Source organism: Ochlerotatus camptorhynchus, unplaced genomic scaffold, assembly GCF_037179485.1.
Source record: "Ochlerotatus camptorhynchus isolate MF236.1 unplaced genomic scaffold, CSIRO-AGI_Acam_v1.1 ptg000107l, whole genome shotgun sequence".
Classification (NCBI taxonomy): Eukaryota; Metazoa; Arthropoda; class Insecta; order Diptera; family Culicidae; genus Ochlerotatus; species Ochlerotatus camptorhynchus.
The window spans coordinates 620,835-633,844 of record NW_027040597.1 but is presented as its reverse complement, the minus strand read 5'-3'; the positions used below and the strand labels follow the sequence as shown (position 1 = coordinate 633,844).

The 13,010-nt window shown below is 37.0% G+C and overlaps 1 protein-coding gene and 1 pseudogene across 1 annotated transcript in view; one reads left to right on the top strand and one right to left on the bottom strand.

The window, feature by feature from the left end:
* The window catches only part of Pex1 (peroxin 1), a 75,299-nt gene that overhangs the window by 31,123 nt on the left and 31,166 nt on the right, over positions 1 to 13,010 (top strand). The window lies entirely within an intron of this gene.
* Positions 2,942 to 4,242, bottom strand: LOC135699350 (uncharacterized; annotated as a pseudogene).

Genomic DNA, 13,010 nt, shown 5'->3' with positions numbered 1-13,010 from the left:
TGTACCAAAGGGCCTTTAACCCTCCGTTACTCGCGCTGTTGTACTTTGTACAACACACATGAGTTTTCCATTGCCATTTTGTTGCTGAGTTACCAATCGATCTGAAACCAGCGAGTATTCCTTAAAAAACTTGTTTTAATCTAAACAAGCTAAACTTTGATTAAACAAAAAAATGCGGATAATAGGGAAAATGTAAATGGAAATCGCGAAAACTGTGACCATACTACGTGGGATTTGACTTAATTGATTACAACATGGAATATATCAAGATTCTGGCAAGATAGAAAGTTACTGTCTCTGACAAAGTTGTTCAGGAGATCATAGCCTTGTCGCTGGTGGACAGTAGTTCAGAATTTTCTCACTACGTAGCGTTAGTATACATGTGAAATTCTCGCATGTGATATATCTCGAGATCCTGACCAGATAAAAAGTTACTGTCTTTCACAAAGTTTTTCAGGAGGTCAAAGCCTATTGCTTGGTGCTCAATAGTTCAGAAATTGCTCACTACGCGACGCTAGTATACACGTGAAATTCTCATATAAAATATCTCGAGATCCCAACCAAATAGAAAGGTATTGTCTTCGGCATAGTTGTTCAGGATGTCAAGGCTTTTTCACAGGTGGAAAGTAGTTCAGAGTTTTCTCACTTTGCTACTATAGATGTGAAACTCTTGCATATAAAATATCTCTAGATCCTGACCAGATAGAAAGTAAATGTATTCGGCAAAGTTTTTCAGAAAGTCAAGATCTTTTTGTCACCCTATAGTTTAGAATTTTCTCACTATGCGGTGCTAGTATATACGTGCCTTTCTCCCATATTCAATAGCTCGAGATCTTGATCAGCTAGAAAGTTGCTGTCTTCGGCAAAGTTGTTTAGGGGGTCAAGACTTTTTGGCTGGTAAACTGTAGTTAATAATTTTCTCACCACGTGACGTTAGTATACAGGTACACTTCTCGCATATGTATATCTCGAGATCCTGATCAGATAGGAAGTTGTTCAGGAGGTCAAGGTCTTTTGGCTGGTGGACAGTAGTTCAGAATTTTCTCACTTCATGATGCTAGTATACATGTGAAATTCTCGCATATAAAATACCTAACGTTCTTGACCAAATAGAAAGTTACTGTCTTGAACAAAGTTGTTCAGGAGTTTAAAGCCTAGAGTTTATGAGAAAATTCTAAACTATTGTTCACCAACCAAAAGACCTTGACCTCCTGAATAACTTTGTTGCAGACAGTAACTTTCTATCTGGCCAGGATCTCGAAACAAACCACATGCGAGAATTTCACGTGTATTCTAGCGCTACGTAGTGAGAAAATTTTGAATTACTGTCCACTAGAGAAATCTATCTGATCAAAATCTCGAGATATTTTACATGCGAGAATTTCGCGTGTATACTAGCGCCACGTAGTGTGAAAATTCTGAACTATTGTGCACCAAGCAATAGGCATTGACCTTATGAACAACTTTTTCGAAGACAGTAATTTTCTACCTGTTCAGAATCTCGAGCTTAGCATACGCGATAATTGTACACGTTTACTAGCGCCATGTGGTGCAAAATTTCTAGGCTACTGTCCACCAGCCAAAAAATCTTGACCCCCTGAACAAGTTTGCCGAAAACAGTAACATTCTATCGACTAAGGATTTCGAGCTATTGTATATGCGAGAATTCCATGTGTATACTAGCACCGAGTAGGGAGAAAATTCTGCACAACTGTCCACCAACGAAAAGATCTTGATTTCCTGAAAAACTTTGCCAAAGACATTTATTCTTTATTTCGTTATCTAGTGATGTATCACATGCGAAAACTTAACATGTATACGAGCACTACTTAGTGAGAAGATTTTGAACTACTGTTAATCAGCAAAAAAGCTATGATCTCCTGAACAGCTTTGCCTAAGACAGTAACTTTCTATCTGGTCAGGATCTCGAGATATTTTATATGAGAATTTCAAGTTTATACTAGCGCCGTGTAGTGAGAAAATTCTGAACTACTGTCCACCAGCCAAAACTACTTGACACCCTGAACAAGTTTGCCGAGAACAGTAACTTCTATCTGCTCAGGATCTCGAGCTATTGTATATGCGAAAATTGCATGTATATACTAGCGCCACGTAGTGAGAATTTTCTGAACTACTCCACCAACGAAAAGATCTGGACTTCCTGAAAAACTTTGCCGAAGACAGTAACTTTTTATATGGTAATTATCTAGAAATATTTTATATATGCGAGAATTTTACATGTATACTAGTGCCGCGAAGTGAGAAAACACTGAACTACTGTCCACCAACGAAAAGGCCTTCACCTTCTCAACAACTTTGTCGTCGACAGTAATTTTCTATCTGGTCATGATCTCGAGATATATCACATGCGATAATTTCACATGTATTCTAGCGCTACGTAGAGAGAAAATTCTGAATTACTCTCCACCAGCGAAAAGATTATGATCTCTAGAACAACTTTGCCGAAGCCAGTAATTTTCTATCTGGTCAGGATCTCGAGATTTTAATGTGCCTCATGATAGGTTATTGTCCAAGTTCGATTCTGGTCACTTTCCCGGGGCACCTGGAACTTGCCCGGAAGTGGCCAATATGGTCCAAGGTACTTAATTTTTGCCACCATTGACCTTGATATCAAATTTTGATTTAATTTGATGTGTCGCTTAATGGGTTTTGTTCCTTTCAAGTCAAATTTAACCTCATGGCTCATAAACGCCGGAACTTGTTCCGGCCATATCTACAAAACCAGTGGTCTGATTCCATAATCCTTCAAAAGCGTTCAATGGAACCACTAAAACATTAAATGAGACCACATAAGACCAAAAAAAATTTTTTTTTATGGTTTGATTATCCGGAGTGAATTTTTTTTCAAGACTCCGGATAATCGAGTCCGCCCTGTATTTGCAACTTTGATCAAAATGAATGCCTTTTTATAAGCAATTTTTTACAATGTTAGATTATTGTTACTAGATTTATTTGTGTAGTAGTTACCGAAAAGTTCAGGCATTACAATTTTGTAAAAATAAAGGCGAGCTCTTTCCATGCATTTGTTCCAAACATCGTCGTTTTTGAGAACTTTAATAATTGCTGAATCAGATTTACTCCAAATCATAAAAATACCAAAATCTACCTTTGAGAGGTGTATTTGTGCTTGAACTTGATAATAATACTCATGTCCCGGAACAAGTTCAATCACATCATTCTGAATCTTTATGAAAGAATTTGGTTTTTTTGCCAAATCTTGTATTGACAGTTGACTGTCTAAATGGGATTTGCTGCTTAGTCGAAATGGACATTAAATTTCAACAGAAAATGTACCACAACAACTACATGACCCAAATTGCGTCCGGTGATGCAGCGAGAAATGGGTATTCAGTGCTAAGAAACACTCCGCAAACCATAATGTTTCCATTCTCATGATCGCTATTCCACAGCCTTGTAAGCTTCTGTCGCGCTGCATGTTCGTTTCTTCGTCCGTATGATGTCGCTGGCGTATCAAATTGGTGCAAGTATGGATGGCAGATTGATTTGAGCGTGCTTAGTTTTGGTGGAGGAACCTCATTTGAAGCACAAACCACAGTCTTCAGGATCGAGGCCGTAATACGACCGATTCGCACCCAGTGCCATAAATTTGCTTTGTACTGAGAACGTGTTAGCCTTTCGACGCAGTTAACATTTTCTGTGGTTATATGAAATACCTTAGTATTCGCTATATCCCGAAGTTCCTGCAAAGATTTTGTTTCATATCCTATATCAAAATTGTTTTGCAGGAGGATATTCTTGTTGATGATTATTTCATCGGGAACCCAATGTGACACACACTGAGTGCAACATACAGAATTAAGAACTAGCAGGTTTGAACCATCAGACTGCAGATCCATCAGTAACTCTTGAACATCTTCTTGAGAACGAACAGAGGGTGAATCGTACCACCTTTTAGTTTTGTTGCCGTAAACAACATCCTCAACTCTTTTATATAAATCCTCCCGGATCCGTTTTGGTGGTTGCTTCAAGTATGCTGGTACATCTGTTACAGTCACCTATGAAATCATTTGATAAGATACATTGTAAGCAAAACTTAAAACTACTTCTTACCCTCCGATCGACAGACTCCGCATGAAGATTTGCCAAATAATATAGAACTGCACTGATGTGGGAGCACGTCTCGCTGAACCCAGCAACACAATCACAGTGAGCATATAAAATGTTTTCCAACTGGTCAATAATTGCCCATGGTTTAAGCATGGTGTCTTTTATTTTCATAGAATGTATGACCTAAAAACAAAGCATAGTAATATTTTTTTTTACCTTTCAACGTCATTCCAAGAATTAGGAAAACAAGTCATCAGTAAGACATAGAAGGGTTCTTTTATTTATCATTCATGTCCATGTAAAACTATTTGTATGCGTTTTCATTTTATCCCAGTAATTTTCATCTATACATAGCTGAATTCATACATAACTTTTGAGAGCCTCTCTTTCCCTAACCTCAACTTCGTATAAAAAATAGCTTTCATTAATTGCTGCACAGCAAAAAAATAATTTTGATATCACATCAAAGTGGATGCACTACAATCATGTCGCAAATTTCATGTAATTTTTATGACCACATAAATAAACAAATGCAGTAAAAGCAGCGTAATGTCAGTTCATGCATTGTATTAATGATAATTTTGTCCTTTTTAGCAAGTAATATTACATCATATTTTCGACATGATTGTAGTGCATCCACTTTGACGTGACATCAAAATTTTTTTTTTGCTGTGTGCTGTTACAGGGTGTCTACTACCTGGAAAAACCTGGAAAAACGGGAAGTTACAGGGAATTTTATTTTTTCTGGAAAAACCTGGAATATTCAGGGAATTTTGGTTCCACTCAGGGAATTTTCCAATTATCACTTCATTCGTAATTCAAAAGAAGTTTTTCGTTCAGTTTCTCGAAACGTTTCTTAAGGACACTGGATTTGACAAGCATCTGACATCTAAGACAACGTGTGCGAACAAGACAAGTTCATTCAGAGAGCCTTGTCACGCTCGCTCTTCGCTGATTTGTATGTGGAGGATCAAAATCGTCGTAAAAAGGAAACAGCCGAAAAAGAAAGACTGGCAAAAGGAAGCATACGAAGCATGTATTGTATAAGAATAAGCATGCCAGACAGCAGGTCTGAGAGCCTACATAGATTTTTTTTTTAGCTTCGGTTAGGGTCGGAGATCTACTGAAAAATTTGTTGAGCTTCAGGGTAGCTCGTAGATCTTGAGAACAGAACTACAAACAAATTAAAAGTAATTAACAGAAATTCATAAAAACAACATCACAAGAGAGGTCGTAGATCTTCAGATAAATGTTCAAAGAAATTTTCAAAACTTCAAGCAAGCAAAAATAAGTTCAAATCAATTTGTCAAACTATAAGCGAAATTTAGCAAATCTTCAGGGAAATTTGCATAACTTCAGACAAGTCCAAGAATCTACAGTGAAATATAACGTATTTCACAGAAGTTTGGAGATCCTCGAAACATTATTCAACATCAGAAAAGTTCGTAGATCTTCAGAACAAAGTTACAGAACTTTGAAAACAATTACAGGATTTCTGAAAAAAATCACAAGAATCTCAGAAATGTTAATGGCTCTTTATTAAAAATTGCATAACTTCAGGGAAGTTCGACGGTTAAAATAAAAAATATTTACACGATTTCAGGAAAATTTTTAGATCTTGAGAGAGACATTTAAAACTTCAAAGAAGCTCAAATATTTTCAGATAAATGTTGACAACTTGGGGTAATCCTCAACGAAATTTTCAAATCTTCAGGGTAACCCGAGAGGAATTTACAAAACATCAGAGAAGTTTGCAGATCTACTGAGAATTTTTTTTTTTTTTTTGTTTATTAATTTATTTGATAAGGCTCAACCGAATTAACTTTACAGAGCCGAGGATTCTTGGTCACTATACAATACATCTTAAATATATAGTCAAAAGGTACAACACAATAAACACTTTATCTTCCGCTATCCAAAAAGCCTCCTCCATCAGAACGGATTCCAGTAGTTTCATTGTATGGCAAATTGTTGTACGCCAACGAGGGTCAGAGCGCGTCCATTGCAGCAATGGACGCAAAACGTGGTCAGCACTCACACACTCATCACGAAACGGCTGCTTTCCAAAGTCGACGACGCATCGACCGAAAGAACTGCTGATGAAGAACAATGAGGAGGACCACACAATGGTTGCTGCCGAGAAAACAGACGATCGCGTAGCACACATCGAGAGTGGTCTGCTTTTGTCGACAGCCGAGTGAACACTGACTGAGAAATTTATTGAGCCTCAAGTTTTTATTTGTAGATCTTGGGAATAGAGCTACGGAGCTTAAGACAACTTTACAGAACTTTAAAGATATTTGCAGGAATTTGATAGAAAGTTTCACAGTTTCACACAAATGTGAGATCTTCAGAAAAATTCGTTAAATGTCAGAAAAGCACCTCAATTCCAAAAACAAATCGCAGGGATGTACAAAAGTACAATATTTTGCAGAACTCCATGGAAGTCGGAAATAGATAGATCTAAAGAACTTCAGAGAAGTCCGTAGACCTTAAAAGAAGTCCGTAGACCTTAAAAGAAGTCCGTAGACCTTAAAAGAAGTCCGTAGACCTTAAGAGCAGTGATGGAAAAGTTCATCAAAGTTCCCTATGACTCGCGAACTTTTCCCTTGGTGAACTTCGTGAAATATCGCGAACTTTTCCAACACTGCTTAAGAGAAGTCTGTAGAACGTCAGAAAGTTCGTACGTTTTTAGAAAAAAATGCAAAACTTCAGCAAAACTCACAGATTTTCGGGAAAGTTCGTCGATCTTTAGATCAAGAATCCACAAAGAAATTTAAAGAACTTTAGAAAAGTTCGGAGATCTACTGTGAAATTTATGGAACTTCAGGGCAGTTCGTAGATCTTTAGAGCAGAAATACAGTACCTCAGAAAACTTTACAGAACTTGAAATAAATTTTAGGATCTTCAGAAAAGTTCAGAGGATAGATCGTAAATCTACTGAAAAATTAGCAGATGTTTAAATAAATGTTCAGAATTTTACTGTGGCTCTTGGATTTTGAAAGACATTTACAGAACTTCAGGTAAGTTCGCTGATCCTTAGAGATATTTGCACAGCTTCAGAAAAATTAGAAAAACTTCAGAATACTTCCTAAAACTTCCGGAAAGCTCAAAAATTTCTTTTAAATCTTTAGAAAATTGTATAGATGTTCAGAGATATTTGCAGATATTCATTGAATCATGAAAATCTGCAGAGAAAATTACAGAACTGTCAAGAAGTTTGTAGATTATTAGAAATTTTGTGAACATCAGAGATAATTGTTGATCTTCAAGGATCTTAAATCTTCAGGGATTCAGGAACTTTGTAGATTTTTAGGAAAATTTGCAGAACTTCTGAAGAACACACAGAACTTCAAAGAAATCTGTAGAACTACCGAGAAATTAGCAGATTGTAAGGAAAGATTGTTGATCTTTAAAGAAATTTTACCGGAGAACAGAAACAAAACTTCAGAAACGTCAGAAGGTTTGAAGACCTTGCAGAATTGAGTTGTTAACATAAATTTTTAGAACTCAAGGAATCTTGTATATCTAGTGAGAACTTTTCCCACTAGCTTGTCTAAAGTTGGTATCGACATCCTGGTGAAGTTTTGAAATCCATTTTCATCTTCATATCGCAACTCTTGAAGGACAAGATGAGCCAGATCCCTGCCGGTGTTCCTCCTGAGCAACCATTTCCTACTCCACAAAGTTCACCTTCTCCTTCTCATTTTATTTAAAATAATAAAAGTAAATACGTCTGCCGGAACTAGAGCAATTTTCTTGTAATTCATGATGGAAGTATTTACTTTTGATTCCTGATACAGTTTTGTTTTGAAATCTAAATTGACAGTTTTTTCGACATGTGCAAGCAGTGTGAACACCAGCAAACAGGGGGGTTCGACAAAGTGTGTCGAAAGTAAATTCGAGCAGATTTTTCATTATGACGGCGGTCAAAATCAGACCAAGAAATCAGATAGTCTAAACGGACCTTAAGAGATTTTAGACATGTGAAACCATGATTTATTCTGTCTTGATTAGAAATACTCAGAGGGAGAGATGAGCGGAGAGATTATTTTGAGCCAAATGAACTGCCAAAATCTGAGCCAATCGAACATTCCCATTAGATATTGTTCGAGGATTTCTCATTCTTATTAGATTTAATTTAAGAGTATTGAAATGGAACAGAAATTCAATCACCTTTATGTTTCGTGTGCTCAAATTCAACTTGTTTTTGGAATCAAAATCAATATTCTAACTCTATTGTTTAATGTATCTTATTTGGTTAATTAATGGCATCAAGAAATGTGTGCGTTTCACATCAAATTGTACTAATAAACGCATTTTCACTTATTAAAAAGTGTGATAAAACTGCAAGTTTACGTCTAATCGTCTTGGTGTCTTCGGTGCACTTATTCCTTATGATGCAAGCAATAAGTGCTCCGAAGACATCAAAACAATTTGACGGAAAAGTGCACTTTTATCATTTTTTTTGCATTTTTGGTGCAATCAGCAATATTATTTTGCACGTAAATCGATCCAAAAATAAAAGCCATGTGAAATGCTGGCTTCTAGCAAGGGTTGCAAGATAATTTAGGTACAAATCCCTGCTGCCGAATTGTATTTTGTTTTCTCCGCCTATCTCTCCCTCTGAGTATTTCTAGTCTTGATCTTCCAAACAGAGTTGGACTCAAACATATGATCAAAATGATTTTTTGTTTTTGAAAGCATATTGTTATCAAATTTTGATATATCGTTTTATCGAAATAGTATAGACAGGGTTCTTAATTGTGTGTGTGTATGTGTGTGTGTGTGTGTACAATCTAACCCCCACTGTCCGGCAGTGTTATTATGGAAGAAAACTGCTTTTTATTACCCTTAAATTAAAGCAGGTTTAGTCCGGGAGTTAGAAGGTGTCAGCTCTATTGCAGCTCCAGTGACCCATTTCAGAATGCCTGGTAATTCACGACCACTCCGAGGTCCTTTTTACTTACAATAAGCTCCGCATGTTCACTCTACCTTTATCAAATGGATAATGGTATCATAAACACACTTCCAGATTAAAAAAATATTATTTCCAAATCTGGCACGTATATAGTTTTGAAATTTGTTCAACTGTATTAAATCGATTTGAATGGACATTTCTTATCAATTTTGTTTCGAATACCTCTTGATTAATCTGCTGGCAGCACTTACTGGCCCTTACCGGCGACCAACTCATCTGCCCGCGATAGCAACAACGCCTAAATCTCAAAGCTCTCCGAACGTCCCCTCGAAAATGCAATCGAGATATGTATAAGAACAATCTTCAACTGGAACGTACTCACCAAATCAATACATCCGGGAGCACATTCCCGATGCTTATTTTTCTCTCGCAAACCCGTCGTTGTCGAACGGCAAAAAAAGGAAAATCGGTACACGGAATTTTCACTGAACATAAACATAAACTAAAATTAAAAATTATCACTCGCGATGACACTAATTTCTGGTCCGGGAGAAAATCAGACAACGCAGATCGCGACATCTCTTCTGATGCTTGCAAACATGTTGAATCACGTTTTCTTTCTCTATTCTAAAACTTCCCGGACGCACACACAAAACAGAGAACAAACTTAAAACACAACCGTATCCAAAGGCGTTCGAAACAGCACCCGCACTTTAGGTGAATCATCCTGTCGCAAAAAAGCCATGCAGGAGATGGACTCTTCATCGCCTTTAACTGGTTTAGCGCATTGGTCACAGGCGGAAGTCATGCTGACTCAGTTTCCAAAAGTGTTTTAGAAACAGCGGTGGAGATGCTCTAATACGCAAAGAGGAATTGGATTCTCAAGATCGCCCAATGCTATGTCGGATTGGATAACTTTTTCACTGTTTTCACAACACAAAATATGCTCTAATTAGACGATTATCGCAACGAACTTCACTTTCCACTAACAACCAGTACAATATTACAGGTATACCGAACGGAAAAAAAACGAATAACGATAGCCCGTGTGATAAAAAATCGACAAATTTAGCAGCGCACAATCACGACGATGTGAATAACAACAACTGTCAACGTGTCACCTCTATAGACAGGGTTCTTAATTGTATTTATATTCTTGAATTTAAAAAATACTACACAAATACCTAAAAAGAATGTAATATTGATTGATGTAATGCATGCTACTGTATAAATAACTAATGTGATTGCAAAAACCAAATACAATATTACACCCATGGATATAATTTCTTTTCGCAAATTATGTGTAGGATAAATGCACCAATAGTGGAGGTACTTTTACATTGCACTAACGTGCATTTACTAAACATAAATTGTACAAATTAATATCAAACAACCTATGTGCATCTGTTCTGCTGTAATATTCAATACCTTTTTTTCTGTGCCGACATATAAGTACCAACGCCCAAGTTTGAACAATCGAAAATAACATAAATCAATAAGTACATAAAAGGGATTCCAGATGGATAAATAGATAAAATAATAATGTGTATAATTTGTAGGCACCTGGAATTTTTTTTCATCCGACCTGGAAAAACCTGGAAAACTCAGGGAATTTGATTCCTTGGATTGTGTAGACACCCTGTGTTATCTTGCTTTTTCCTACTATCCATTATACTCACCTTCGCTGCTACTATGTGTTTCTTATCTATAATCTGTCCATTCACGGAACTTACAAATCCAGCTTCGTATTTCCTGTATCCCTCCAGGCTACGGTGGTTTTTCATTGGATTCCCTGTATATCTTGCAAAACTTAGCATATTTGATGGACAATCACGTATAACTTATGAAAAGGGCATATTTTCTACAAAAAATTGATTATGATGAAAGTAAATTTGAAATATCTCGAAAACTGTTACATATAGGAAGTTTATCGATATGAGCATTATCGTTTGAAATGATTTTTATAATTATATACTGACATCAAACTGAGCATTTTGCCGTAAATAATGAAAGTTTCAAAAATGCCTTAAAAGTTGCTCTTAGAAAAACTTTTTTATTAAAAGTTTGTCCATCCTGGAGTTGTTTTCAAAACTTCTGCTTTCTATTGAAGTTTTTATTAAAAAAATATAAAAAACCCAAAAATACGTTTTTTTTTGTTATTTGAATTTTTAGGTTTATTTAAAAAAAATTTTTGTAAAAAAACGAAAAAAAATTCCGTGTTTATTTTTTTAGAAAGCCTTATTAGTTTCCTACAACTCCTTCTTAGTAAATTTTTTCTACAACCAACTGTTTTCGAACTACATTTTTTTAAAAGTATGTGTGCAAAAACACATAGGCCCTTTTCAAAAATTACCCTTGAGTCAAAAGGGTCTCCTCTCCTGCGGAAAATACTTGGTCTATCATACTGAAAATATGTGCCATGTATCATCCAGATCGAAGATAGTCAAGTTTGGTGACTGACCGATTTGGCGTGGAATTGGTCTCTTACTTTTGCAATAAGTGCTGTATTTGCACCCCTCGATTGTAATTGAATGATTTTTGCTGACCTTTTTCAACGCTAGATGGTGCGTGAAGCAATATTTTGCGGGTCGCCATTACAACATTGAAAAGGTATGAATGGATCATATTGTTAATATGATATATTTGATTAAACCCTACCTGACTATGCGTGCCAGTTCCACATTCGTGTGCGCCAAGATCCATGCTGCAGAATCGTGCTAATCGATCATGTGATTTCGCCCAGTGGCTTCGCCCAGTAGGGACTCAGCAATAGGTGCAGGATAATTTAATTCGAAAGAATTTATTATTGAAATGTCCTGCAAGACCGCTTTTCACTTGATATCGATTGGATGTCATTGAAATGACACTTAAAATGCACGATCCGTGAGTGAACCAGTTGGTAAAATATCCGTATCCGTATCAGTACAAACTTCTAGGCTGTTCTGATTCAACTGGTTCCGTTGTTTGAACTGACAGTGATTTTCTTCGGTATAGATGCATTTACCGCTAGTTCTGATCGTCCCGGTTCTTCATGTTCGGCCATAAAAAGATTAAATTTTAATATTTCTTTGAATAGTAATAATTTTGAGTGTAAACAAAAACTAAACAAAAACGAGAGAGAGGGAGAGTGAACTTCAGCGAGAAGATGATTTGACGTGAGGGGCGCTTTTCGAGACTCCGGATAACTTTTTTGTTCGACGCGAGAAGCTCAGAGTTCATCCAGAGTGAGAGTAAGAGCGTGTGATAGAAAACATGAACATCAATGGCAGCAAACTTCACTCTCATTTTATCCCCCTTCGCTCACAAGCTCTGAAGCTCAGTGGAATGATTTGGCAGTAGGAATTCTACTCCTCAGAAAAATGCTACGCTCGGCTCATTTCAAACTCGCGAGTGAGGCTCCATCAAGCCTGGTTGTCGGGAGACGAGATAAGGGACTGAAGGGTTTGTTCACAGAAAACTTGTGTGCCCTTTTTACATGTGGCTTTTGAAATGGGGTGAAGTTTTTAGATGGTTCCAAAAATATCTTCTAGTACCTATAGATTCATGCAGGCCCGTTAATGGGGTGTTTACACTTAAGCTATTTCACTAGCGCTAATGAGCTAGCTGCTAGCAAAAAAGTTCACTAGCATAATGTAAACAGGGCATCAAGGGGCCTCCCTTAGCTCAGTCGGCAAAGGCGCAGCTACAAAGCAAGACCATGCTGGAGGTGGCTGGGTTCAATTCCCGGTCCGGTCTAGGAATTTTTCGGGTTGGAAAATTTCTCGACTTCCCTGGGCAATAGAAGTATGATTGGACTTGCCACACAATTATACCAATGCAGAAATGGTACAGGCATCGAAAGCTCTCAATTAATAACTGTGGAAGTGCATCTAGAACACTAAGTTGAGAGCACGCAATAAACTAATATGCGATATGCAATAAGCTTGAAATGCGAAGAAGAAGAAGAAGAAGAAGAAGAAACAGGGCATCAGCGTCTACCAGCATGACATTTCAGGAGCAA